The sequence below is a fragment of the Protopterus annectens genome, chromosome 2.part2 (genome assembly GCF_019279795.1).
Source record: "Protopterus annectens isolate FY-2018-M chromosome 2.part2, PAN1.0, whole genome shotgun sequence".
Lineage (NCBI taxonomy): Eukaryota > Metazoa > Chordata > Ceratodontiformes > Protopteridae > Protopterus > Protopterus annectens.
In genome coordinates this window covers 252707632-252735604 of record NC_056730.1, presented here as the reverse complement: position 1 = coordinate 252735604, position 27973 = coordinate 252707632, and positions in this window count along the sequence as shown.

The window sequence follows — 27973 nt, the reverse complement described above, 5'->3', positions numbered from 1 at the left end:
CTTACATTTCCATCTTGCTTACAGTACAACAGCTGTTGTACAAACATACCTCACATATCTTGTGAGACATGGTTGAATATACAGGCATGCCCAAGTGTCAATTACCAGTGTTATTGTCTGTCTATATGATGAATATGGCAAACATGAGGCAATAGACCAATTGTCTCATGTACACAGTCAATGCTCACCTCCCAACATACGACACTACAGCCTGTGGGAGATGCACATATGTAGCCATGCTGGGGGTAATGCTCTCTCCAACCCAGACTGAACCTGACATTCATGTGGGGACACTAAACATTTGCAACACACCCCACTCATCACATAGTCTCACTAGATCTCCACCACCACAGGCCACACATAGTATGACTATGACATTTGCAGAACCTCTCCATACTCTCTGTGTTGGCAACAGAGGCAACCCCCATCACCAAACACAAAGTACAGTTTTGTACCTACCATAAATGTAGATGTTCGAGTGGTTATGCTGCTGCAGTCATCACACTTGGGTTATCCTGCCGTCAGGTGGTCCCGCAGCTGCTGCAGTCATCACACTTGGGTTATCCTGCCGTCAGGTGGTCCCGCAGTCGGCCTGAATTCCAAAGCCTTGGTCCGGCGTCGGATATCGTCGCTTCTTCCCTGACGTCAGTGCGGCAGGGGTATAAAAGAGGCAGCCAACACCATTTTCTTCAGTTTTTCTTGCCCCAGATGTCAGGTGCCCCAGTCTAAGATGGCAAAATAAGAAGCTTGCAAAACATACCTTAGTGCAAAACAATGGTACTAGTTGTAAGCAAATACACCATATAGACATGCATCCCAAAGGTTGAAGTACATGGAGGTATAAGAAAAGCCTTGTTAGGTAGAGGGGATGGAGGGAGGGTAACCTGGACTGCAGCAGCATAACCACTCGAACATCTACATTTATGGTGGGTACAAAACTGTACTATGTTCATTGTGCTATGCTGCTGAAGTCATCACACTTGGGCAGAGTCCCAAAGCTATGGTTGGGTGGTAGGAGCTAAACTGGGTTAGGTGCAGATAAGACGCCCTGCAGAACTGCAGGGGCAAACCCAGCTCTGTTTTTTGAGTACAGAGGAAGGTGGTAATGCTTGGTGAAGGTGTGCACTGAACTCCAGGTAGCTGCCTCCAGAATGTCCTTTGTTGGGACTCCTCGGAGGAAGGCTGCTGAGGTAGCTGTAGCCCTGGTAGAGTGAGACCTAATACTAGCAGGCACTGCTTTCCCGTGGTGTGAGTCTCAAAAGTGGATGCAATGTGCTATCCATTTGGAGATGGTCTGTTTTGAAATAGCCTTTCCTTCTGAGCCTGGAGCATAGGATACAAGGAGTTGGTCAGATTTTCTGAAGGCCTTTGTCTTGTCCAAATGGTAACATAACTGTCTGTGAATGTCCAAAGAGTGAAGGAGTCTTTTTCCTTTATTCTGTGGGTTTGGATAAAAGGTGGGCAAGTTTATGGTCTGATTGAGAGCCACACTGGATACTACCTTTGGCATGAAGGAAGGGTTGGTGCGTAATGATACTCTGTCCTGATGGAAAATGATGAAAGGTTCCACTGCCATAAGTGCCTGCAGTTCTGAGACTCTGTGTGCTGAGGTGATAGCCAGCAGAAGGGCTGTCTTCCATGACAAGTATTGAAGCTCTGCTGAAAAGGCTGGTTCGAAAGGAGGAAGTGTTAACTTTTCCAGAACAAAATTTAGATCCCACATTGGAGTTGGTGGTTTTCTGGGGGTTCTTATATTTTTTGCCCCTCTGAGAAACTGCCTTAGCAAAGGATGAGAGAAAATGGGAGGAACCGTATCATATTGAGCTGAAATGGCTGAAGCATGGATCTTTATGGATGAGAAAGAAAGGCCTTTGTGTAGCATCTCAGTTAGATATTGGAGTATGTGCGGAATATTTGGGATGCCAGGATTTAGGCTTCTGGCCTGCCACCATACACAAAATTTTTTCCATTTGTCTGAGTAAGTTTTTCTGGTGCTGGGCCTCCTGGCCTCCAAAATGACATTCTGGACATCCTTTGAGAGAAGTGTTGTTTGATAATTTAAGGTATTTTCCATGCAGCTAGATTTAAGGTCCTTAGTTGACTGTGAAGGATCTGAGAGTTTTGTTGGGTTAACAGCAGAGGGAATTGAGGTAAGATCCATGGAGGGCTGCGAGTCAAGTTTCGTAGTAGTGGTTACCAGTGTTGACGTGGCCAGTTCAGACCAATGAGGATCATCTGTGGTCTCTCTGATCTGCTTTCAGTAATACCTGGGTCAGTAGAGGCAGAGATGGGAAGGCGTAGACTGACAATGCTGTCCAACTGAATGATAGGGCATCCACTTTCCAGGCCAGGGGATGATAAGTCCTTGTGCAAAATTTTTGTAGCTGACAATTGATGGTTGAGGCAAACAGATCTATGTCTGGTGGTCCTCACCTTTGAGTTATCATTGAGAATACTTGTGGGTATAATCTCCACTCGTGAGGGTCTGTCAAATTTCTGCTTAATTTGTCTGCCAAAAATGTTTTCTTTTCCTGGCAGGAATTGTGCTTGCAGTTGCACTTGGTAAGTTGTGTTCCACAAGTCCATTGCCTGTCTGCATAGTGGGTACCAGTGCGTTCCTCCTTGTTTGTTTATGTACCACATAACTGTGGTGTTTTCCATCCTTATTAGAAGTTGTCCTGGATGCAAGAGGTCCTTGAAGGCTGTTAGTGCATTTTTTACAGCTAGCATCTCCTTTTGATTGATGTGTAGTTGCCTTTGGTTTGCAGACCATTTGCCCTGTATGCATTGTCCTGCCATGTGTGCACCCCAGGTGTAGCCTGATGAATCTGTTGTCAAGGTTTGATTTGCTGGAGGTGAGACAAAAGGAAGGCCCTTGTTTGCTTGGCATGCTTGAGGCCACCATAGAAACTCTTGTTGAAGGCAGGGAATGAGAGTTATACTTGCTTCGAGGCTGTGTCTGTGTTGGGACCATACACTTTTTAGGTACCATTGTAGTTTTCTCATATGCAGCCTTGCATATGCAATGAGTTGAATGCAGGATGCCATGTACCCCAATGCCTGCAGGAATTTCCTTACAGTGAGCTGGGTAGAAGTTGCCATCTTTTTGAAGTACTGAGTCAGTTGTTTTTGCTTGTCTGGCGTGAGGTAAGCCATCTGGCCCGTTGTATTCAAGCTGGCACTCAGGAAAATAATTTCTTGTGAGGGTATTAGTTTTGACTTCTTTTTGTTTACTGTGTACCCTAGGCAACTTAGCAACTTTGTTACAAATGCCAGATGCTGTAGTAGGATGTCTTTGCTGTCCGCTTGGATCAGGCAGTCATCCAGATATGGATAAATTTGTATTCCTCGCTTTCTGCAGTATGCAATTACTGATGTCAGGCATTTCGTGAATACTCTGCGCGCAGTAGATAAACCAAAGAGCAATGCAGAGAATTGATAATGCGTTGTGCCTGCCAAAAATCTGAGGTATCTTCTGCAATCTTGTCTGATAGGGACATGCAGGTATGCCTCTTGGAGGTTCAACATTACCAGCCAAGACTCCTTGCCCAGCATGGGAAGAAGCTGCTGTAGTGTGAGCATTTTGAATTTGGGAATGTCCAGGTATGTGTTTAGAACTGAAAGGTCTAAGCTGGGTCTCCAGGCTTTGCCCTTTCTTGGTACTAGAAACAGTCTTGAGTAAAATCCTTGACCTTGCCCTTTTGCAGGTACCTTTTGAATTGCTTTCATGTTCATGAGAGATGAAATTTGCTTTTGTGCCTCTGCCCATTGGTTTGTTGGCAGATTTGGCATGCCTCTCATCTGTGGTAAAGTGTGAAAATGAAATCTGTAGCCTCGGGTAATAATATCCAGAACCCATTTGTCCTTTGTTATGATGTGCCAATTTTGTGGGGAAAAGAGCCAGTTTTCCTCCTAGAGGTGCTGCCTGGGCAATTTTGCTTGGCAGGTGAAGAGGAAAGTCATTGAGTTTGTTTTCTGAAGGGTTGAAATCTGTCATCTCCCCCTCTTTGAGTTGTTGTTTGCCATTGTCTAGGCCTGAAGGTACCTTGTGCCTGGCCTCTGCCCCTAGAGCGTCTGTACCTGCCCCTTTGGGGTCTGTCTGAAGCAGGAAAGGACCAGTTTTTTGATGGCCAGTTTCTGCTGAAGCGAGGAGGTTGTACCTGTAAAAAATCTTTAACTGTTTGCATTGATTTTGCCTTTTCTTCCATCTTCTTTAAAACTTCCTCTGCTTTGACACCAAATAACGCATCCTTTTGCAGTGGAGCATCCAGTAACTTTGCATTAACATGTTCTGGTAAGGTCTGCTCTTTTAGCCAAGCATGTCTACGTATTACAGACCCTGTGACTGCTGCTCCACACGAGGCCTCCAAAGAATCAAAACCACATTGCAAGGTATGTTTTCCCACTTGTTCTGCTGCATGCAACAAATCTTGGATCCCTTTGAAATCTAGTTGATATGTTTGAGGGATCATTTTCTGTTTTAACTGAGTAAGCATGTACTGCTGGTATTTAATCATGTGGAATTTGGCAGTTTAATGCCCTCATGGCCAATGTGGCAGAGGTATATACTTTTCCCCCCCATCTTTCTAATGCCCTGGAATCTCTTTCTGCAGGTATTGGATTCTTAGCAGTAGAGGCCTTAACCCTTTGGGACCCTGGGAAATGGTTTCTGGGTCTGCAGCAGGGCTTTTATATAAAAACTTGTGAGAGTCAGGGACTCGATAGTATCTGTCTGGTTTAGGTGGTGCTGGAGGTAAGGAATCTGGATTTAGACCGGATTCAGTGTAGACATCCAGAATGTCTAAAACAGGAGGAATGGCTAGGGGTCTATGCTGAGGTAGTAGAAGAAACTCACGGAGTATTTTCTTGGAGTCAGAGTAATCTTGTCCTTCCCAATGGAAATGCTCTCTCATGGTGTGCAGGGTTTCCCCAAAAGAGAAGTCTTCAGGGGGGGAAACAGAGGGAATAGACTCCTCAGCATCTGAGTCTTCATAGAGAGGGAAGGGGCAATCCTGTTCCTCAGAGTCTGCTGAGGAAATGGATTCCTGGTCAGTAGGAGGTAAATCTTCCTCTAGTCTAGGCCTTTTGTCAGGAGGGGGCTGGGAACTTCTGATAAGGGTAATCAGGTCCTCCGCCATTTTGAGCATCTGTTTTTTAGGCATAGGGGCCTATGTGGGAGTCTGTGGACCCAGTTTTCTTAACCTTTGGAAGCTTAGCGTATGACTTAAGGGAGAGAGTCATCAGTTTAAAGACGCCTTCTGAAACCGAAGGCCTGTCCATAGTCTCCAGATCGCCGCCAGGGCTGGCGTCCGTGAGTTGAGGAGGAACTGGCTATAGTGGCCCAGTAGATTCTGACTGAGAGGTAGTCGTATTTTCTAAATCTGCGGTAGTCAGGGGCTGTGTAGGTGCCTCACTGAATACCGAAGATCCGGCGGCAAGCCTAACCGAGACCTCGGTATCTGGTATAGGTCTAGGCTGCCGGTCTTTGTCCTTGCGTTTTTTAAACATAGCAGTTGTTGGAGGTTCCGATGACATAATGTAATTGAATTTTCTGCCAAAATAATGTCGGGCGGTATCAGCCCGACACTTAATAGTGCATTTATTGAACCTAGAGCAAAACCGACAACCAGAAATGTTGTGGTCTGGGTCTAGGCAAGGAATACAATAAGAATGAAAATCCTTATGAGGTATTTGCTTCCCACAAGAAATACAATTATTAACTTTGTCTGACATCGGTCTGAGGCAAGAAAAGTTTCCCCAACGGGGTACTTAGCTTTATAGAAGACTTCGGCTGAAATTCTGTTCGAAAATCTCAGGAGCTGGCCGACCGGCACTTGCGAACTGCTTCTGCTTTGGGCACCGCGCGGCAAGAAAGACTGAAGAAAATGGCGTTGGCTGCCTCTTTTATACCCCTGCCACACTGACGTTAGGGAAGAAGTGACGACAACCGACGCCAGACCAAGGCTTTGGAATTCAGGCCGACTGCGGGACCGCCTGATGGCAGGATAACCCAAGTGTGATGACTGCAGCAGCATAGCATGATGAACATCACCAATTACTTATAGCCCACAGACTCATGTGTGCCCATCAACTGCAGCCAATAGGGTGTTATAACATACCCACCACACCAATCATAGGTGACTCTGTAGGCGGTCACACTGATGTCCCACTCAGCAGGCTACACAAGGCGATAGTCACTTACATCTGGCTGTCGGGTAACAGGATCCACAACATAACCTATGCACTCATGCCACACCTCACCAGGTACAATTTGACTGTCATTCTCCATGTTAGTGTGACTGCTCTGAGATGTAACTTCCTGGACTACATGTACAGGGACATGCAATAGCCCTCTGGTCTTGTAGCCCAGGAAGGTATCGCCCAAGCCCTGAGAAGCATTCTGCATTCATCCAGACTGATACCATTGTACAACGACTGAATGTTTCACTTCAACTGTTGCCTATGCTTCTGCTGTCATTCCACAGGCATCCAATATCTGTCTGCTTTGAATGACATGGTCAACAAAACACGATGCTTTGGCACAGATGACCTGCACCTGTTGGCTCTGGGATTACGGATAACATGTAAGGCTCTTACTGCTCCTATACTGCTTGTCTTGGACAGTTTCCAATAACATATTCACCACCAGAACAGGACCAGGCAACCAAAACCTTGGGTAATGTTACTCAATGCTTGCCATCTTCATCTCTAATGCACTCAGGTGAGGCACTCCTTATAATGGACCACTTTGATGTCTCTGCAGTGACTGGGACCTGCCTCTAGGCTCCGGAGAGTACACCTGCACTGACAGGTTATACGCAGACCACACCTTTCAGTCATGTAACACCCACGGCGGAGGTGTGTCCATATTTGACAAGGATGTGCACACCTCCAGGCTGGTTACGTAGCACAATGCATCAGAGGTAATCCATGTGCAACTAACTGTGGCCAGAACTGCTATACACATTGTAACTTGCTACGGATTCCACACCATACCCCATGGTTACCGGCCCTCATTTCTTGGTGTACTGGACAGTAGGGTTCAGACAGGAACTACTGATGTGAGACTGACACTACCCCACACTTAACTGGGTTACCTACTCATGTACTGACACATTAGGCCAATGCTTTCTGGGATTCATAACCTCCAATCGGCTGGATCAACCCATACACACCACCACCAAGGCCAACAATATCCTAGACATGGACATTACCAACATGTGACTGGTGTTCCACACCTGGGGTTATCCCCTCGTTGGTAGTTTCCGAGCACATGCTAATCACCCTTGTTATCCACATCCCGGCACCACACCCTTCACGGAATACACAGTACAAGATTTCTACAAGGCCTACTTCAGACGTCTTATGACAGCGGTAGTAAACGTTATGACACCCGTGCAGATGGACAATGTACTTACAAACGCTGAAACATACATCACTGCACTTCACTAGCACTTACACAACTGCATGGATCATGCTATCCCAAACAAAGCCATGATGGTACCCACCAGATAATGGATACCACTCTGGGGGTCCAGTTCCATGGATATAATGTACAACAAAAGGTGGAGGCTGTTGCAAAGTGGAGTACAATCCCATGGGTAGGGTAGCTCACTGGTCAGCCTCAGTAGGAATCTGGGATCCCTTATCACATCGTCCAAAGCTAGCTATGTAAACATTACTGGGACACATTCTAAGGACTACCACAAAGCTTTATGGAGGTATGTCAGTACTCGATGGCAATACCCACATCTGCTCTGACATATGACGGTTAGGCAGAAACATTACAGAACTAACTGATATTGGCAACATCCTGGCAGATAGGTTCAATGCTAACTTTACACCCTCTCACTCCCTACAGGGCCAAAATCTATACAGGAACAATGCAGAGTCCCTGCTGTCACAACTACACAGTTCCAACCTGCACTCTCTAAGGCCTAGAACACAGACTCCATGTGACCATCCAACATCCCAGGCTGTGATTTACACAAACCTCAGAATGATATGGCTCCCCACTTGGCCACCAGATTCACTAATAGCCTTGTATCAGACATTCTGGCCCCTGAATGGTGCACAGCAACAGTTATCACACTCCACATAGGTGGCGCCACAATGGACCAGAGGGACTATTGTCCTATATGCCTGACTGGACTGTTCTGCAAGGCTATGGGGCACATCATCATGGAAGTCATTCACAGAGACATTGGTGGGCTCCAGACCTTTGATGCCACCCAGGTTGGATTTGTTAGGGCCAGACCATGGCTCCTACACCTGGTGGACTCCTTTGATACAGTTACCAGGGTAGTTGATGACGGTAGGGGGGTCCACACAACCTACTTTGTCCTCTCATTGGCTTTCAGCACCGTTCTCCATTCTGGTATTGACACCATACACATCCACCTGCACATCGACCCCTACGTCTCGAAATGTTATGCAAAGTGGCTCACAGACAGGACCCACACAGTGAGGGTAGCATACCGTACTACCTACAGTAATTCAGTTACACTTGGCATACCCTAGTCCTTGGTCATAGAACCCCTCATGTTCGGTATATGCTTCCCTGAGGTACAGGCTAGCACAGAGCGACTTACCCTGAATAGGTTTCCAGACAACTGCAAACAAGGTGCCATGATTGATCCACCAGCTGATACACACACCCTCCATAAGGGTGTCACTGTGACAGATATCTGGTGTCGATAACATGGCCTCAAGCTGCATGACACAAGGTGCATAGACATCCCCTTTGGATTACACCAATCACCCACTGACTATCACACAGGTGGTAGTCCTCTACATACATGTGACATTATATGAGATCTTAGTACACACATATATAGCACCCACTCCTTTGAAAACCATATTGCCAATGTGGCGTGGATATCCTTCTACGTGGCCACCCTAATCTGTAATGGGTTTGTAGCTGGAACAAAGGCACCCATTGTACCTCTATACTCCTGACGTATGACACATGTTCAAGGGTACAACACCCCTTTTTGGGTGTACCTTACAGAACAGCAATGGCTTTACATACCACAACATTAACACACCATGAGGATTATTGACCTCCAAAGGATGATGTATGCAGCACAACTACAGACACCACAACTGTACACATTTGCATATTGTATACTCAGGGGTGACCTCTGCTGAACATACAGGGCCCATGTCCACAACAATATTGATGGATATACTCCACATAAGCAACATAAGCAAAAGCCACTGAGAGCAACATACTCAGGGATATGTACACAAACGCAACGATGAGTGGGACGTGCTTGAGGGATACATTCCTGAACCGGACACTCACCATGCTTTGGAACATGATTCCTATGTACATCAAGCAGGGACCCTCACTAACACTCTTCATGAGATACCTCGATGGGTGGATGGGAGACACACATGTATGCCAGGGATCACTGCAGTGGCTGTACTGTACACAGGTGCAGGTAACAAATGGCTCTGCTGTTCGCAGACACAGGACACTACCCTAGGGAGGTGCCGCCGGTGAAAACACTGTAGTTGGGCTTACAAATGGACTTGGCCAGACAGCATAGTACCTAACTATGAACCTGTGAAGCTATTACATGTCCTTTGTGCATGGATAATTGAGTAGCTCTTTCACTTCAATTAGCTATCATGCTGCTACACTGTCCCGTGACTACAAGCCATATGTATCCTGTTATTGTGTATTGTATATGCCAATAGACATACCTTTTGTTTGCATGATATAACAGTTACGCTGTGTAAAATAACTGACATATCTACCTACAATACTGTACATTACACATATTTTAAACATTATTCCATAATGCAAAGCATACTTGCACAGCAGGACCACCTTAGGCATGTTATTCTCGTTATATGCCCATACACATGCCTACAGTGACAGTATATCAACATATACTATCCCCTGTTATGGCACGTACTTGTTGGACAAACCCTACCACTGATGGCGGGTGGTGTGGAATTGTTGTGTTTAAAGCCCTCATGTAGCATCCCTTGTGGTGTATGAGATGTTTACCTTGTGGCCCACAGAAGAACACACAATTTCTACAAGCGTTACTATGCTCAACAAGACATCCCTACATAATACCTTTTCCCACTTTATGCATTGCGTACACTTTAATTAATACAAAACAGGCTCTACATACACTAACATACTGAGTATTCTACATACCTTGTTAGCATTCTGAGTCTTCGTAAATATCTCTCTTACACCTTTCCTGTTTAAACGGTTCTATGGTATGAGCATACGGTTTGAATGTATGGCAAGGCATCCTTATATACGTATATACCTGTAACATGTGGTATCCTGGTGTTCCTGAGTAAATTATTACATGCACATCAGCTGTGCAGCTACTCCATTCATCAATTACATGGCAACAGTGGGGTATAATTGAATACTCCACTTGGGCATTGCCCTTTTGCCCTACCTTCGGGGAAACGGCCTGTATGTGTTTTGTTGTGAGGAATTGCAACTGCTATTTGGAGAGACACGGATATTTTGAATTCATGTCCCCCATGGATTGTGTGTGACAGCTACAGTATGTGGTTCTACATGTGAGTGTACCTGTCATCTCACCCGTCTGATAAGGGACTATTGCAAACAAAGCCTGTGACATCGCCGTCTGTTCCATTATACAACAGCTACGATTTCACATGGCACCATTACAAGTGTGTCTCTCACAAGGTATGTTAATGCTTCTGCAGATGTAATTGAGTGAATGGATGTTTCTGATGTCATTACAGTCTGTATTGCAATTGTTTCGGGTGTGGGGGAGATGTAGGTGGGTGTACATAGCATATACAGGTTTGTGGGGACTGCATTTCCACATATTCCATATGTGTGTGTGGGCTTCTTCCCTAATTGAAGACCTGTCATTTAGTAGACTAAAACTATGGTTGTTGCAGGCTTATACATTGAGCCATTGTTAATTGGTTCCTATATAGCATGCAGGTGAGGTTGATACTTCAATCCCTCTGGAAATACATCAATATGTAAGGGAATGTTACTAAATGACAGCTATCTCGTGTATTTCTGTCACAGATATTTGCACTCAATGCAGTTGTGTTGGTGATTGAACCTCTTTGGCTTGGGTTGCCATCTTTTCAAATGGCCATAGTGGGACATTTGCAGGACACACATCAGTGTTTACAGGCCGACACATATCCATGGTCAGTAGACAGGATAGAACGCACTTTTATCCTAAATACATACTTATTCTTGTAGCACTTTAGCTACTTATCATGTTTCTTGTAACATTTACGTATTTTAGATACAGGAATAACTATTTAATGCAACTATTACATAATATATGGGACATAATTATGTCCTACTATCTTAGACATTTGCCCTTTTTAATATTTGTTGTCAAGACACAACTGCTCAAGGAGGGGCTATCCCTCTTAAAGTGGGACAGGTGGTAACCTTATGCCTACGGCCAGCTATGACCACACCTACCGTAATGATCTACCTCTGAGTTAGCACTAACAGACACATGATGCAAACACACACACACATTACAGTCCCACGGAAACGCACACGGCACCCTCAACACACACTTACACAGACTACAGCAATCACAAACACAGTTGAACACAGTACCTACCGGGACTGCAGCACCGGCAGCGATAACTAAATGTCCCTTAACATTGTGATAATATTACTCGCGGTTCTAGTGTTCCGCTACTGTGGTCTTTCGTACTTTAAGCCTCGTGATCACGCGTGTCGGTATGTAAAACATTCGGTAGTTGGCAGTATCCTATTTATTTGTACCTCCATGGTTGTGTACATGTCGTTGATCTATCTATATATTTGCAGATATAGGTGAATCCGTATATATCGACATATATCTCTCTATCACCCTTTCTATCTCTATTATATATATATATATATATATACATATATATATATATATATATATATATATATATATATATATACATATATGAGAGAGAGTGAGAGGGAGAGTGAACACACCTTTCGTTGTGTACATGGCGGTGTATACTGTTTCCTGAACTCCGCACATTTGTGTTTTAACCTGTCACAATACACACCTGCCGTTGGTACATCTCGGGTAGCTTAGTGTTAGGTGATTGTGTGCATGATTGCGTGTTCTACTCCTGGCAGTGGTCGTTTTACCTTTCAGAGCAGGCACTATTAGTACAGGGGTGAATAATGCTAGTTTCACCTGTTCTGGACATCGCTGACCGTGATCTGCACGATATTCAGCAAAGCTTAGCCCTGTTTCGCGCATATCTGTATAGTCATGTTTAAACAAAGCTTACCAGCACTTGCCAACGTATAAACCCGCTAACATGTGCTAAACCTGATCTGATGACCTGCATCCAACATCCATTATTCGTGCCTTCAAGATTACGTAACGGCCCTTGCAGGACGTGGAACCGGGAACATGCCCAACAGTCAGTGCCTTTACCACTTGGGCATCTGGGATTTGTAGTGTTATGGTGTTTTGTATGTGGACTGTACTATGGCTGTTACTCCATACTGCAATCAAATGTGTAACTCAGTTAGTTTACATATGGATGAGACCTATTAATGGTATGTCCAAGTGATGTTTAATGGATGTGCTCCAGCATTGAAAATCTATGTCACAGTAAGCCACACACTATAATGTGCTACACCTTCACACAACCATAGGTGGAGCATGCTGGGGTGACAGATACCTGTCATGGGTACTCCCCATGCTTTGCCACAACATCCCTGATTACATTATATGGAGCCCCTCATTAACACTAGGGAATCCATGCAGAGTGTGTGGGGAACAGTGATTACACACATGGATTGCGCAATTGGCTCTGCTCCACTGAGGGACAGTTGGTTAATCGATGTGGTGGCGACAGCAGACACTGTTTGCCTCAGCTGATGAATGGCATCTGACAATCGGGCAATCAGTAAACACTAAATGAAAACTCCAGCCAAGCTAGAACTTCCACTGAGTGACCTTTCAAACCTCTTGTATCAGAGGCACATGGGTCCTTGTATTTCATATGCTTAGTCAAACACTCTGCTTTGTGCTGTGCTGATGAGGTCATAACAAGGCCGAAATGTGCATATCCACAGCTAGTGGGGTTTGGCTTTATTGGCCTGAAAATGTCCATTGAAACGACTTAAAAAAAAATAAGTCATGGGCATTCAGAATCGCCATATAGCTGAAACACCTGATGGTCATAAGGGTCATTTGCATATATCCCATGTGCCTCTGAAACAAGAGGTTTGAGAGGTCACTCAGTGGAAGTTCTAGCTTAGCTGGAGTTTCCTTTTTGCATTTACTGATTGTTTTTTCTGTGTGACCTTCTTTTTCTTTTTTTAGTTTAATACAGTAGCAGTGAAATTTCCATTAAACTGACTTCTTTACAACTTTCAACTCCGTCTCCAGCTTTCTGAAGTTTGCACTAATATCAATAATTGTTAACAAATTCCAGTCTTTGCACCTTTTCACATTTGTTGATACCTGTAAGTGCAAGAAATCCAGACAAAGACCAGTAAAATGGGGGGACAAAAGCCCCAAATGAAAACATACCCCAAACATTACTCCTACATGCTTAGAAAGTTGCCAGCATAACAGAATCTGCCCCCAACACCCATTCTCTGAAGGAACTGAAGTCCGAACTGAAATGCTCATCTTCACCTAGTGACTCCCATCCTCAGATCACTATATTGACCTGCCAGAAAACCACAAACTTCATGAGGAGCAGAATGAAACAAGACCCAAAACTCTGGATATTCTGAATATGGACCCTTTTGATATATTGCTCTCATAAATTAAAAATTGAAAGAACAGGTTTTGCATTACCAAGAAACTCCTGAAGGGTAAAAGGTCTAAAACTGGAGTTCCTGTCATTATTTTATGTATTTTGTTTATTTATTTTTACACCCTTCAACCTTCGATGTTTTGTCAATGGCGTCAGAAAAAAACATAATTTTATGAGAAACAGACCAAAATTGTAAGGCAAAAATCTAGATATTCTGAGAAGATCCGTACATTTGGGAGATATAATTCAGTGAAATGTAATGGCACTATGAGACTCCTAAACCTCCCATTCACAGCTGTTATTGCTTAACATACATGCACAACATCCAGCTGTTGCTGGCCTAATATTTCAGGCCATGAAAATGTGCACTTCACCTGACAGGAGCAACCGAATGGCAACATGCTGCCATCGCTACTCTATCACCACCAGTGTTTGTCAACAAAGATGTTCCTGATCCAAATACCACACAAAAAGAAAAATGAAACATGAAATCCCGAAAAAGAAAAGTCATGATCAAACACTGCAGCATCTAACAACCATTATAACCATTAGGCCAGACAACATCCTACTAAAAGGAAGACAGAAGCAAAGAACATGCCACAGTACAAAGTAAACACAGCACCCCACACTCCACACACAACCTACGGACTCCTTCACAAAAATATCTCAACTAACTCAGCAAACTGGCACCTACCATTATAGTCGGACTTTAGGAGGTTACTGGATCAACTATCTAAAAGCTCCCTTCATTTCTTAACTGTACCTAATGTCCTACCATGCTATCACAATTCCTCTAAACCTATTCCCCTCCCCTGAATGTCATGCTACCAGTATTGCCCTCCCTTGGATGTTATACTACAAAAAAAAAAACTCACTTAACTTAAGATAGATAAATATATATTTTATTCAGATAATTATCAAATGCAATGTTTTGCAATGACTTCATACCTTGGGATGATTTAATTATTTTTTAAGATTATAGCCATCCAGTATTCCACTTTTTTTTTTCCCCGAATGTCCAGATTTTTTATCAGATATTATTGATCTGTTCCTCATGAAATTTCATGGGCAGAGTACAGTAAACAATGTGGATTACGAGGATGGAATTGGTACAGTATGGCTGACATCCAAAACAAAAAAGTGGTAATGCATCATTTTAGTTCTTTACCATTAAGTACCATGACTGAAAGGACCTTTTTAAAATCAAGCCCTACAAAAAAAAAAAAAAAAAAAAAGATGAAAACAATATGATAAATTGCAGACATATGGGTAAAAAAGCTAATGTAGTACTGTATTAACCAAGGAAACTAGGAGACAGAGTCATAATATCCAAGATAAGTCCAATGACCTAATGAGGTAATTGTGAATGCCTTAACAATAATAATTGCAGTACATAAAACTAGAGAGACAGAAAGAAAAAAGAGAGGAAGTGAGAAGAAAGGGAACAATAATTTATAAGCAGCATTTTTCTCTCTCTCTGTTGAGATAATTCATAGCTAGGAATCAGGGATCACAGTGAAGATCTTACATTTCTCAAAGGTGCCACATAGTGTAAGAGAGCATTCTAATTGACAGAACTAGCAGTGGAAAATACCTTAGCTACACAAATTAAATTATAATTTAAGAATACAAGATCAATTATGAATGTTGTGGATGATGTAAATAAATAAGCGTTAGGTTTAAATTAGAATGAACGTATTAGGGAAGGACAGATATGGTTATAAGGCAGCATAGAAAAAAAAGAGAAAGATAGACCAAAAGTTCTGTGTGATAATTAGCCAAGGTACTCCTTCAGCAAGTAGCACGTAAGCAACGGTTTATTTTTCTGTATTCTTTTTGTGTCTATGCCTGATGATCATCAGGACTTCCCAATGTGATTTGAGCCCAACTGTTTCCCTGTACTTTTAAAGGCTGAATCATCAAGGCAACCTTCTGGATGTTTTGTGTCCTTCCTGGCATCGTAGCAATGGCAGTGTTTTATGAGGGGGATTAACCATACCACTGATGGCTGATAAGAACACTCATGCTACTATGGGACATTCAACACTGTTCAATATTTTTTTGTGCCTGTGTGTTTCCACGCTTAAATTACAATGACTAGCATCAATGGGTCCCATGTCCTTAGTTCTGACCTTTTCAGAGCTGTCCAAGCCTTCAATAGCATGGTGGTGACTGGTTGACCAGGACTGCCTCACCTTAGCATGGTGAACTATTGGGCTAGTGACTCATTTCAATGTGCTTTTCTAGCACCAGAACTGCTAGCCAAACTCAGGTCATCTTGGGTCATAGTTAGGTCATTATCACTCTGTGCATCAGAGCCAGGCAGAAAGCAGTGATACTTATTTAGTGTAAATTGTTGAGAAAACTTAAGAGCTGCGGTGATGGTGCTGCAGTAGCGTTGTCGCCTCACAGTAAGACGTAGTCCTGTTCGATTCTCAGCTAGAATGTCTTCTGTGTGGAGACATGCGTGAATGGGCGTACCTTCGTTGGAGGTTGTGCATCAGGGCTGGCAACTCGGCATGTAAACATCTTCTGCCAATTATTAGTGGACCGGAGTTCCGCTGTGGTGACCCCTAGCTGGGAAAAGCCGAAAGACACAACAACTGAGAAAATTTAAGAATTTATTTAATAGACTCTTTACTTCTGCCATCTTTTTGCAAAAGCCTGACAATAGTAGAGGTAAAATATAGTGCAAGAATGGATTCATTATTTACTTAACTGAAGCTAGATTTGCTTCTGGAATGAACAGAACCTATATATGGTTAACTTTGCTGAGTTACTAAGGGATAGCAGGTTCGATACTGAATTCATCTTCTATTGCCTTACTTCTCTGCAGTCATTATTTTTTTAAACATATCGCACACATTTCAATTTGAAGTGACAGCCATGTTAAACTCCAAGCTGAATGCCCACAGCAGAAACGGTGAAAGGATAATCAAATGACTGAATTATTTCCGAACTGCAGCAAAATTGTGAATCCTACATTAAAATTAATGTGGGAAAATTTATCCCAGCCCCATGACCTATGCTAAACTAGTATGGATGCAGTGGCACTTGGTGTCTGATGAAGAGAAAGATGCCAGTGCTGACTTGACCTTTACTGGGTGAAAGGAGACTGCAGAGGCTGACTGCAATAAAAGCTCCAAGCTCCAAGAAGTATATATTCTGGCTGGAAGATTGCACATGATGGGAAGTATGCATGCTCTTTCCAAAGGTTGCCATTATGCAGCTTGCAAGGCTGCTATGGGGTACTGGGGGCGAGGACATTCTCCTTGGCAGCAGTATGATATTGCTCCTGTATCCTCAATCTCCTCATCTTCTCCAGCCATTGGTCAGGCTGTACCCAGGTTAAACAAAGGTAGGCTGGGTAGACCTGGTGAACAAGTAGAGGAGCTTGGGGCAGCTAGTGGTCAACTACAGTGTGATAGCATCTTTAAAACAAAAGTAATGTAGGAAAATATCCTCCTTGCCTGCTCTGGATTGTCAGGATATCATTTTGGCCACATGCGTCAGTGATTGTCCCATTGCAATTCTTGATACTGCTGCCATTGTTGTAGTTGTTGATAGGGATCCATGAATAATGATTCATAAAAAGATGTATTATGATGCACCCTGTAGCAGCTGTATGCAAGGGTTTACATTATATGACACTAAATTGTGGCTTAAGATGTGACTTCACACTTTCCTGTTCAAGTAGGTGATGCCTTTCTTTGCTGTAATGTAATAATGTTGTGGATGACTAGCAGTACAGATCAACACATATGTTTAGTTCTGTCCTTTGTTCATCTACTGTGTGATTCCCATATTTGCTGAATACTACAGGGTCTGCATTATTTGATAACAGGTTTCTGATCCCTTTAATCCTTGAAAATATGTAAATAATCCTCAACAGCCTTGTTATGTCTAGTGCAACCTCTAATACACTGTTGCTGTTTAGGGAAGTAGCCAATAAATGTTGGTTGTGTCACTACACCACAGTACCTAAAACTCTCTTCCACAGTGTAATTTTAAACTGCTCATTCATGTCTTAGTTAAAGATATATGGTACAAGGTTTGATACTGATGTGGAGGAAATGGCTAGACTTAAAACTGCCCACAAGGGTAGTTAGCCTAGTACTAATCTATGAATATTTATAACTGGCTATAGCTATGTAACTTCAAGGACTATTATTTGTGCATATCTTTGTTATTCCACAATACTTGTTACCCATTAAGTGAAAGTATTCAACGAAAAGTCTCTTAATTATCAATTCCAGAGGTTACATCTTTTCCAATGGTCTCTGTAGCAATTTTGGCTGAACTGGGCATTCGAAGGAAGTATAGCAAATCCTTCATTATTGTAGACAACCACTACTGAAACAAAATGACACAGAGTATAAGAGATGTAGTTATATGATTTTACTAAAGGCAAAGCATTAGGTTCATAGGTTCAATGGTAAATACTAGGCAATTGGTCTGCAGAGCATTTCAAGGCTAGCCAAACAACAGAATGTAAAATTTTCCTCTAGCCTCAAGGAGAACAAAATAAGCTACACTGGGAGTGAATTTGAGGTTGCCCATCCAGGTATCTACATTTACCTTGAAGGTGGCAAGCATACTACTCTGCTTGACATATAGTGGAAGTTTGTTCCAGAGGTGAGAAATAAGTTGGGATATGAATCCATCATGCCAATGTGTCTTATTTATCCGCTTATAAAGGTTTAGTTCCTTTAACTGATTATTTGATGTACCATCAGTTCTGCAAAGGATTATGAGATCTAATAGGGGTGTATCTTTCACAGCATGAAAGACTAGACATAGATCTCCAAGGAGTAGTTTATAAGAGACTGAATACAGAGAAAGGGCTGCCAGTTTCTCCTGCTAACTAAGATTTTTGAGGTCAATTACCTTTTTTAGTAATGAATCTTGGAGATCTCTTAAGCTGTTTGATCTCATATTCAATAATCACTCTGTTATGATATGAGCAAAGGGTAATTATGACTTCTTTGGATCTCTAGGACATGCCTTTGAAAATCAGATGGGCCAAATAAAAGGTTTTCTGAACTACTATGGAGGCATGATAGTCAAATTATAAAGAGATATCAATGTGTGCCTAAATCCCTCACAATGGTGTGTGACTTCAGAGGTGCATCACCTATATGGTAAATGAAACTGTTTTGTTTGCCAAAATGAACTATGCTACAATTTGTAACACTTAATGTGTGACCATTGTCATTGCACCAGTTGTTAACATGCTCTAAGCCATATTGGTGCAATTGTGAATCAGTTGAAGAATGAATAGCAATACTCAATTTGCATTCATCTACAAATTTAGTTAATCATAAGCTAAAGTGCTGGCCTGAAGGTCAGAGAAATATATGTCAAATAAGAGAGGCCCCAAAACAAAGACCTGTGGTATACCACTAATAAGGGTTTTGCCTTCAGAAGTACCACCTGCTACTCTAACTCTAACCACGTGGGATCTGTCTGGCAGCCAGTTAACTGTTCATCACATGACATAAATATTTATATTCAGATTTACAAGTCTATCAAGAATACTTGCATGGGGAATAGTGTCAAAGGTCTCGGCCAGGTTTGGATATGCTGTGTGTACTTCATAACCACTACCCATTGCTTCAGTTGCTTTTTGAAAGAAATTAATGAGGTTAAAGAGGTAGGACTTTCCTTTGATAAAGCCAAATTGATGAGGGACCAGGGTTAGGAGATTTTCAATGTTCATATTAAAGTAGTCTGAAGTAGTGCACTCCATAGCTTTACATATAAAGCTACTGAGACTAATTGTTTTATAATTACCAGGGTCTGTGATTGGAACTCCCTTGTGTAATGGCATTACAATTGCTGTTTTGTAGGCTTTAGGAATGTAGCCAGTGCAGAGGTTATATTCAACAATGCCATATTTGGCACTGATAATCAGGCAACCTGGTATGTGGTCAGGGCCCATGGATGAAATAGTCTTAGATTTTGAAAGGACTGAGAAAACTTGTTCCATAGTAATTCAAGGGGTGGCTAGGATTTAAAATCTATGGGATAGCTATAACTGTGGGTGGAGTAAAATTTGTAGTAAATGTATTAGGTATGATATTAGTTATTTCTGTTGGTTCAGAGAGTGTAGTATTATTGTGGACTAGTTTCAAGCCTGTTGAGTGTCAGCTACCAACTTCCTGAAATAGCTAAAGAAAACTTTGTAGTTATTTTTGGTTTTAGTGCCTATTTTTAGTTAATACTCAGCTTTGAGCTTGCTAATGATTCCCTTAAGCTCGTTGCTAGTTTGCTTAAGTGTGCTGTTTTACGAGACCACTTATAAGCATTAAGCAGTTTCTTTCTTTTTTATAAAATTTATTTATATGGGCATTTGACCACATGGGTCTGTTTTTTTAACTTCTCAAGAAGCACATTGTCATTGCCACATAACATCACACTAAACTATGCACATGATAGCCCAAATACATAGCCCTACATATGCTAAGGCCAAAGAGTGCGTCCTAATCTACCTACACCACAAACGCCTCTTAAATGTCATGTAAAAAAGAAGCACCTTCAGCAACCTCAAAAACACAACCTAGGCAGCACAAATGAAACATACATCTGTGAGTCACATTGTTTGAAATCAAAAAAACATAACATACGCACATATACATTTGGCACATAGTCCAAAGTCCTAGTCATTCTGTAGTGAGAAACACCAATGGACCACTTATCAAGCCGTGGAAAGAAAGGGTCACAGTCAAATGCCTATCTGGTACCAGGATTAACCACATCACACATGTGCTCATGTCTCTGGAACACTATTAGACATATGACACAGTCATAGGGCATGCGGGAACAAATGACTTGAGACGTAGCTCCTTGGACCTTATTACGAGAGATATGATAGAGCTCTTGTAATATGTGCTTGAGGCAGGTATGAACCTAGACTTGAGCAGCATTTAACCAGCATAAAGAACGATGCAGCAATATAAAATGGGTCTATATCATATTGTTGACAGCTCACAATGTCGAATCTGAATTGTTCGACACCAAAATGTCGAACTACAAAAATAGCGAACAGCCAAATACCCAGCTTCTTTCCAACTGAAAGAAATTGGTTGGCCCTTCTCTGACACCTGCCCTTTCCTTGAGTGTAATGCGGTCTTGGAGGTAGAATATTTAGTTAGGGGTGGTGTGGGGGGCACAGTCCCCCACTTAAATATATTTGTTTATGTGTGCCGTTGGAGTTTGGCCAACTGATTTCTTTCCATTGGAAGGAAATTGGTTATATGGCCATTCACTATTTTTGTAGTTGGACATTTTGATGTCGAACAATTCAGAGTCGACATTGTGAGCTGTAGACAATATAATATAGACCCTATAAAAAATGGTTATTGACTTGAAAAATCAGCTTAGATTCAGGTGTCACTCTAAGATGGTACAAGGTATATCAGACTGGAAAAAGATGGTAGACACCTAAAGGTGTCACTGCTTAACGCTAAAAGCCTTAGACATTTGTGGCATTACTGATACATGGTTTAAAGCCACAGAAAGTACTTGAGCAGTGTAAGGCTATAGTGCCTTGTACACATTTAAACCATCAGTCGCACAGACAGGGACTAAAGGTGGAGGTGTCTTGATCTACATTAACAACAAGTATACCTCAAGGCTGGTTAAATGGGATCATACCCTACAGTTCATCCATGTGTAAATCACAATAGATAGAGTCCCTTACTATATCTTAGCAAGCTATAGGTAACCACCTGTGTCACAAGAATTTAACAGCACTTATCTAGACCTACTAAAGGCAATCTCCATCCAACCAAACACTTTATTCATGGAAGACTTTAACTACCCATCTATAGACTAAGAAACATACACTGCCACCAACTTACATGCACAACATTTTCTGGACTTTATTAACATAAATGCCCTTGATCAGTTAGTGGACCTAGTTCTCATCAATATGAGAGAGGTTTAACCCCCACCCATGTCATGTTCTCACTGGTGAGATCTCATTCAAAATAAAAATCCTCTTGGAAACCACAGAAAAACATATTATAGTTAGAAACTATTCTAAAGCAAACTACAACCTATTTAGTGACAATCTGTCATAATTCAATATCCTGCCAAACCTAGAGTTCAAAACAATATATGCAGATATAGTCACAAAAATGCTGCACAACAATGTAAATAGCTGTATAGAGGCTGCTTTACTTACCAAAGTAAGCCTAAAACAAACCACCAAAACAAACCATGCTGGTAGAATGCTAATCTTAATATGGTATATAACAAAAGCAAAAAGCCATGGCTAAAGTCATAAAGAGCAGCTCTCATAATGACAAGAGGTCACTAATTAAACTAAACAGAAAACTAAGAGGACGCTATTTTAATGTAACAAGGCAAATTACAAGGTCAAGATATCTTATCAGGTTAAAAACAATTATAAGGCCTTCTACAGCTATGTCCAAAACCTCAAAGGTAAGATGCAACAGTGTGCAGAAATGGTACCAAATGGTATCGCCTTCACTAAGCATAGCAACATAGTGAATTGGTTGGCTGACAAATTCAGCTCAAACTTCAACCCCCAATCTACTCCCTCTCCTCCAGCCCTTGTAAAATCCTTACCAGAATAAACTCCTCAACTACCACCAGGGTGCAGGTCATAGTGGCGCTCACTACTGCTAAGAACACAGCCTCATTGGGGCCCTACAGTATCCCAGGTTCCCTCCTAAATAGCCTGAAACATGACCTATGAGGACCATTTGAGTCACTTTTAAACTACAGCTTTAGAACAGGCTGCACACTAAATGAATGGAGAATGACAATTTTTATCCCCCTTTACAAGGGTGGACCATCAACTGACTCAAGATACTACAGACACATTAGTCTGACTTGTCCAATATGAAAAGCCATGGAACAAATTGCCATGGAAATGATCAAAAAGAAAACTGCAACCTATAGACTCTGGATCCATCCCAGTTTGGTTTTGTCAAAGGAAGGCAATGCCTACTTAAACTGGTAGACTTCTTTGAAAAGGAAACCAAGGTAATGCTTGAAGGGAAAATAATGCATACTGCCTACCTAGAACTGGCTTAGCTGTTCAACAAAATACCCCACTAAGGTATTGTGGACAGTTTCACTGAAGTAGGCATAAATCCCAACACAACTCGCTGGATTGCCAGCTGGCTCACAGATGGGACCCAAGAAGTCAGGACTGGTGAGACCACCTCTAGGAAGAAGCAAGTCACCAGTAAAGTACACAGAGGGCTCTCTGCTGGGCCCACAACTGTTTAGCATCATCTTCTTGGAGGTGAAGGCTAATGTCAAGGGGTTCTGGCTCACCAAGTTCACAAATGACTTCAAATTGGGAGCTCTGCCTCGCCAAGTTCACAGATGACTGCAAATTTGGAGCAATCATAAATTCCTGCATAACCCTAACATCCTGCAAGAGGGTCTAACACAGACAAATAACTGGTACCAAAGCCATGGATTAAAACTCAATGCAAAGAAGTGCATTATAGCTCCTTTTGAGAAAACATCCACCCAGGCAAATGACTCCATTGATAAGACACCATAGAGCTGACCCAATAGCTAGAGATCTGGGAGAATATATAAACAGAAATCTGTTCTTTGACCAGCACATTGCCAAAGCAGTAAGGAAATTATTCTGTGTCGCCCAACTTATAAATAATGGTGTGACATCCAGGTCCAAAGAGGTTATAATACCACTCTACTCATCCCTTATCAGACCCATCATTGAGTAAAATGCCTGCTTCGGCTTGTACCTGACTAGTCATATGCAACTGTTGGAATGTCCACAGAGGTGTCTCACCAAGAGAATCCAGGGAATTAACACATTGTCCTATACAAATCGCCTTACATCCCTGTCTCTATACTCGGTCTCCTACAGGCTGCTGAGAGGCAATCTGTACTTGGCATATAAAACATCTTTACATCCAACCCTGAAGGAGCACTTGCACATCTGCAAAATGAGTAGCACCAGAAACACTAGAGCCAGGGATATGAACTTTCCTTGCAAGAAGCTTAGAACATGCTGGTGAAACAGATATGTGAAGCAAAAGATCACCATGCTCAAGAGCAAGCTCTCTATCCATGTAAAGCAGAGTCCACCCCTAACCCTATTCAAATGTAATCTACACCACTGGATGGGAAATCACAAATTCATCCCCAGGTTGCCCCCCATGTCTCTTATATACTGAGGATGACTATAAATATCTTTCACTAACATTAGCCCCCCCCCCACCACACACACACACACACACACACACACACACACACACACACACACACACACACACACACACACACACACACACACACACACATAACTTTTTAGTAACCTCCAAACTAACATATCCCGCCTAACAAACACCCTCCCAATTTAGATGCACATTATAAGGAGATGCAATTAGGTTGGGTTGCATGGCTAAACTTATAAAGGCTCTGGTGGTCATTAGCCTGGTATGTACCTATGTGCCTATGAACCTATGAACTGCTTTGCTAGGGATGTATTCCACCTATACACCCAAAACCTTTGCATATAGGCTACATTCTTCTCCCTGTGTCATTTTTAGGCAATGCCAGTTTTCTTTTGCTTCCAATTTAGCAAAACAGACTATGGAAAATATAAGGGTACTGCTGCTCAATCCTAGTAGCATAAACAAAACAGCCTCCACTCCTTATAGGCACTCCTTACAATAGAAAGCACTGATATATGCATCACCATGAAGACCTAGTTCAGAATCAAAAATAGCACTCTTATCAGTTCAAGGTTATACCTGCCACACACTAAAGCCTACAACACTGGATGAAGACACCATTCTCCTAGGATACTTCAGCAATCCATCCATTAACTGAGCTATGCAGGCAACCTTCAACACATTTTCACATAAATTTCTGGACTATCTTGACCAGCTAGTCTGTACTCTAACAAAGGGTGATAAATTCCTGGAATTGATCCTTAACAACATGAGACAGCTTTGCACCCCACCAATTATCACTTATTTATTCCTCCGACAGACTGAACTACAGATCAGTCAAATTGTGCATAAGACTGAAGCCAGACGTATTCTACAATAACAAATTATTCAGAGATTATGCAAAGGCTAATCTGCTAAAACTGAGTGATAACTATGACTAAATTCAGAACTCACTTTCAAGACTTTACTATTTATGTGGAATCCTTTACCTCCAAATACTGTGCAAATGTAAACAACTGCATAAGTACATCTGTCCCCCTCCAAAATAAATAAAATATCAAATTTAAGAATAAACTCTATGGTAGAACAATATAAACAAGCTGTATAATAATAAAAATTAACTCAGTGCATGCAAAAATAAATCTAACACTTAAGATGCTGAAACCACTCTTGCTAAGCTCACCTGGAACTACTAACTCTGATCCAATCAACCAAAGCCTGTCAAGAAGGAAGAATAGCCATCCAGGTGAAGGATAACGGCAAAGCCCTCATTAACTATGTTAGGAACGTCTGAAACAATCTATTAGTAAACGATATCACACACTCACAGTCAAACCACATAAAGAATCGATTAGCTGACAAATTTAGATCAAATATTACCCCCTCTCCCCTCCTATATTCCTAGATCACACACTTACATCTATTCCTCTTACATCTCCCAAGAACATGCCCTTAAGGCACCGTCTTGGGTCAAAAAAAATACTGCCATGTGTCAAATAACATACCAGACAACATACTAATCAGCCGGAAAAAGGACTTGTTAGACTCCCTACAGAGGCTATTAAATATCAGCCTCCAAATAGGCTTCATGACAGATGAATGAAGATCAGCAACAGTCATCCCCTTCCACAATGGTGGGGGATCAACTGAGCCAAGTAATTATAGACCAAGAAGCATGGCCAACCTCATCTGTAAGGCTGTAGAAAAGATCATTATGGAATGAATAAATAAGGATAGAGGCAATGTGCAAAGTCTTAACCCAATCCCGTTTTAATTCGATAAGGGAAGGTCCTGCATACATAACCTGATTGACTTATTTGAAAAGAATACTAACTCAATGGATGAAAGCAAACCAGTGCATACCACATATCTTGCAAAGGTATTCAATGCCATTCCACATTCTGGCATCATAGATAATGTCTCCTAATTGAATATAAAACCTTATGTAACCAACCTTATAACAAAACTCTACACTCTCAATATAAAATGCTATTTGCCATAAGCACATCACAAAATTCAATGGGGGATGCGTCATACTCCACCTTTGTTTCCAAAACTTGGAATTCAATTCCTTCTCCTCCCAAGCAGTATAATATGCTCAAGACTTTTAAATCATATCTCAAGGAGCACTTCAGGTAATGTTGGCTCTATCTTTGCTCAACCCACAGATAAAACTATGTACATTTTAAATTTTCATTTTCTCCTCTTATTTCCTTACTCTTGACGTTTTCAACTCCATTAATTTATCTTCCTATCTCTGTTTACTTAACTATTGATTTTTTTAAACATTCACTCCACCTCAGTTCCCTTTTTCCACTTTTCCTCAAGTTTTCCCCAGATTAATCCTTAGGGTTTGTATTCAAACTCCTAGTGGGCATGGTGTGAGCCTTTTAAAAATAGAATTATCATCTCATAGCTCAAACAAAGATTCTTATCTCTAGAAACTTGTGTTACTAGAAAATGCTAAATGGTAAACTTTTACGGTGGTTGGATTCATTCAACTATTTGCCTTAAACTGGATTTTAAAGCCATGATAACCACAGTAAACATGAATTACATAATGTTGTATAAACAGCATATGATCTCTCAGCAACCCTTCAAATAACACATATACTACTGGCAGCATTTTCTTCATACAGGTGTGAACTTTCATATGAGACTAAGCAGGTTTGTCTATCACTTGACTGTAGATATATTTAGTGAAATATGAAAATTATTACAATACTAATAAAGAGTATACAAATAACATGGAACATATCTTTAACTGCAATAGACAGTGGTCAAATATCAATACAAATATGTTTGCCATTGTGTGAGCTTTAAGATGAAATCTTCTTATACCTTGTATACATAGCTCTCAACTGTCCAGATTTTAACAGAATGTTCAGATTTTGCCTCATATTTTTGGTGCATTTCTCCTAAAAGTTGTGGTTTTCTGGCAAATTATTGAAGATTAATGTCATTGAACAATGACATACATTTGAGTTTCAGGTTTCATGTCCCTCAGAAAATGGATGCTAACATAAAACCTGTTGCTCTAGCAATTTTCTAAGTTTGTAAGAGCAATAATTAAAAGTCATCCCTATTTTTATTTATTTTTTTTATTATTTATTTAACATTTGTTTACCGCGACAGTCCGACTTGGAATGAAGCCAATTTTCAGCGGAGGCCCATTGTTCTTATTTTTAGGTCTTTGTTCTTCCATTATTTTTGGCTTTGTCCAGATTTCTTGTGCTTAGAGATTGAGAGGTATATAGCATAGTTTTGGAATTACTAATGCAAATATGAACAAACAATAATCGATGTATATAGGTGTCAGTAGGATGCAACTCCTGAAATGCCTGATGATGTCTTTAGGCTGTAATAGGTTAAGTATAGAAAGGACTATAAAGTTAACGTATACAATATCCACTTATCCACGGTGACTTCGTCATTAAATATTATTCCTACTACTTCCAAAACAAAATGGGAAACAGAAACAGTGCAGTAAATGAAACACTCAAAAAGCAAAATAATGCACTGTTAGGGCTAGGCAAATATCTCCTTCAAAGAAACACCAGCAATAAATAAACTCAATAATGCTCCTTTGTTAAATCCAATGTCCACAAAACAACAATGACATCACTGCCACTTTCAACTTATAAAGCATCCAGAATAAAAATGATCCAAGCAGATTCCTACTACTTCACGATAACTTGTATTATGACACAGTAGTGTAATATATGCAACTGTATTTCATTTTCCTGTGCAATATATATATATGCTATGCTTATACATATTATAGCATGTGAATTACTATTGTATGTTCTGTTATTTGTTTTGTGGAGCTTTTCTGCCTGGGCCTCCTCTGAAAAGGGTTTCTTATACCCAGTCAGAATATCCTGGTCAGCAAAAGAAAGAAAGAGAAAGAAAGAAGGAAAGAAAGAAAGAAAGAGAAAGAAAGAAATAAAGAGAAAGAAAGAAAGAAAGAAAGAGAAAGAAAGAAAGAGAAAGAAAGAAAGAAAGAA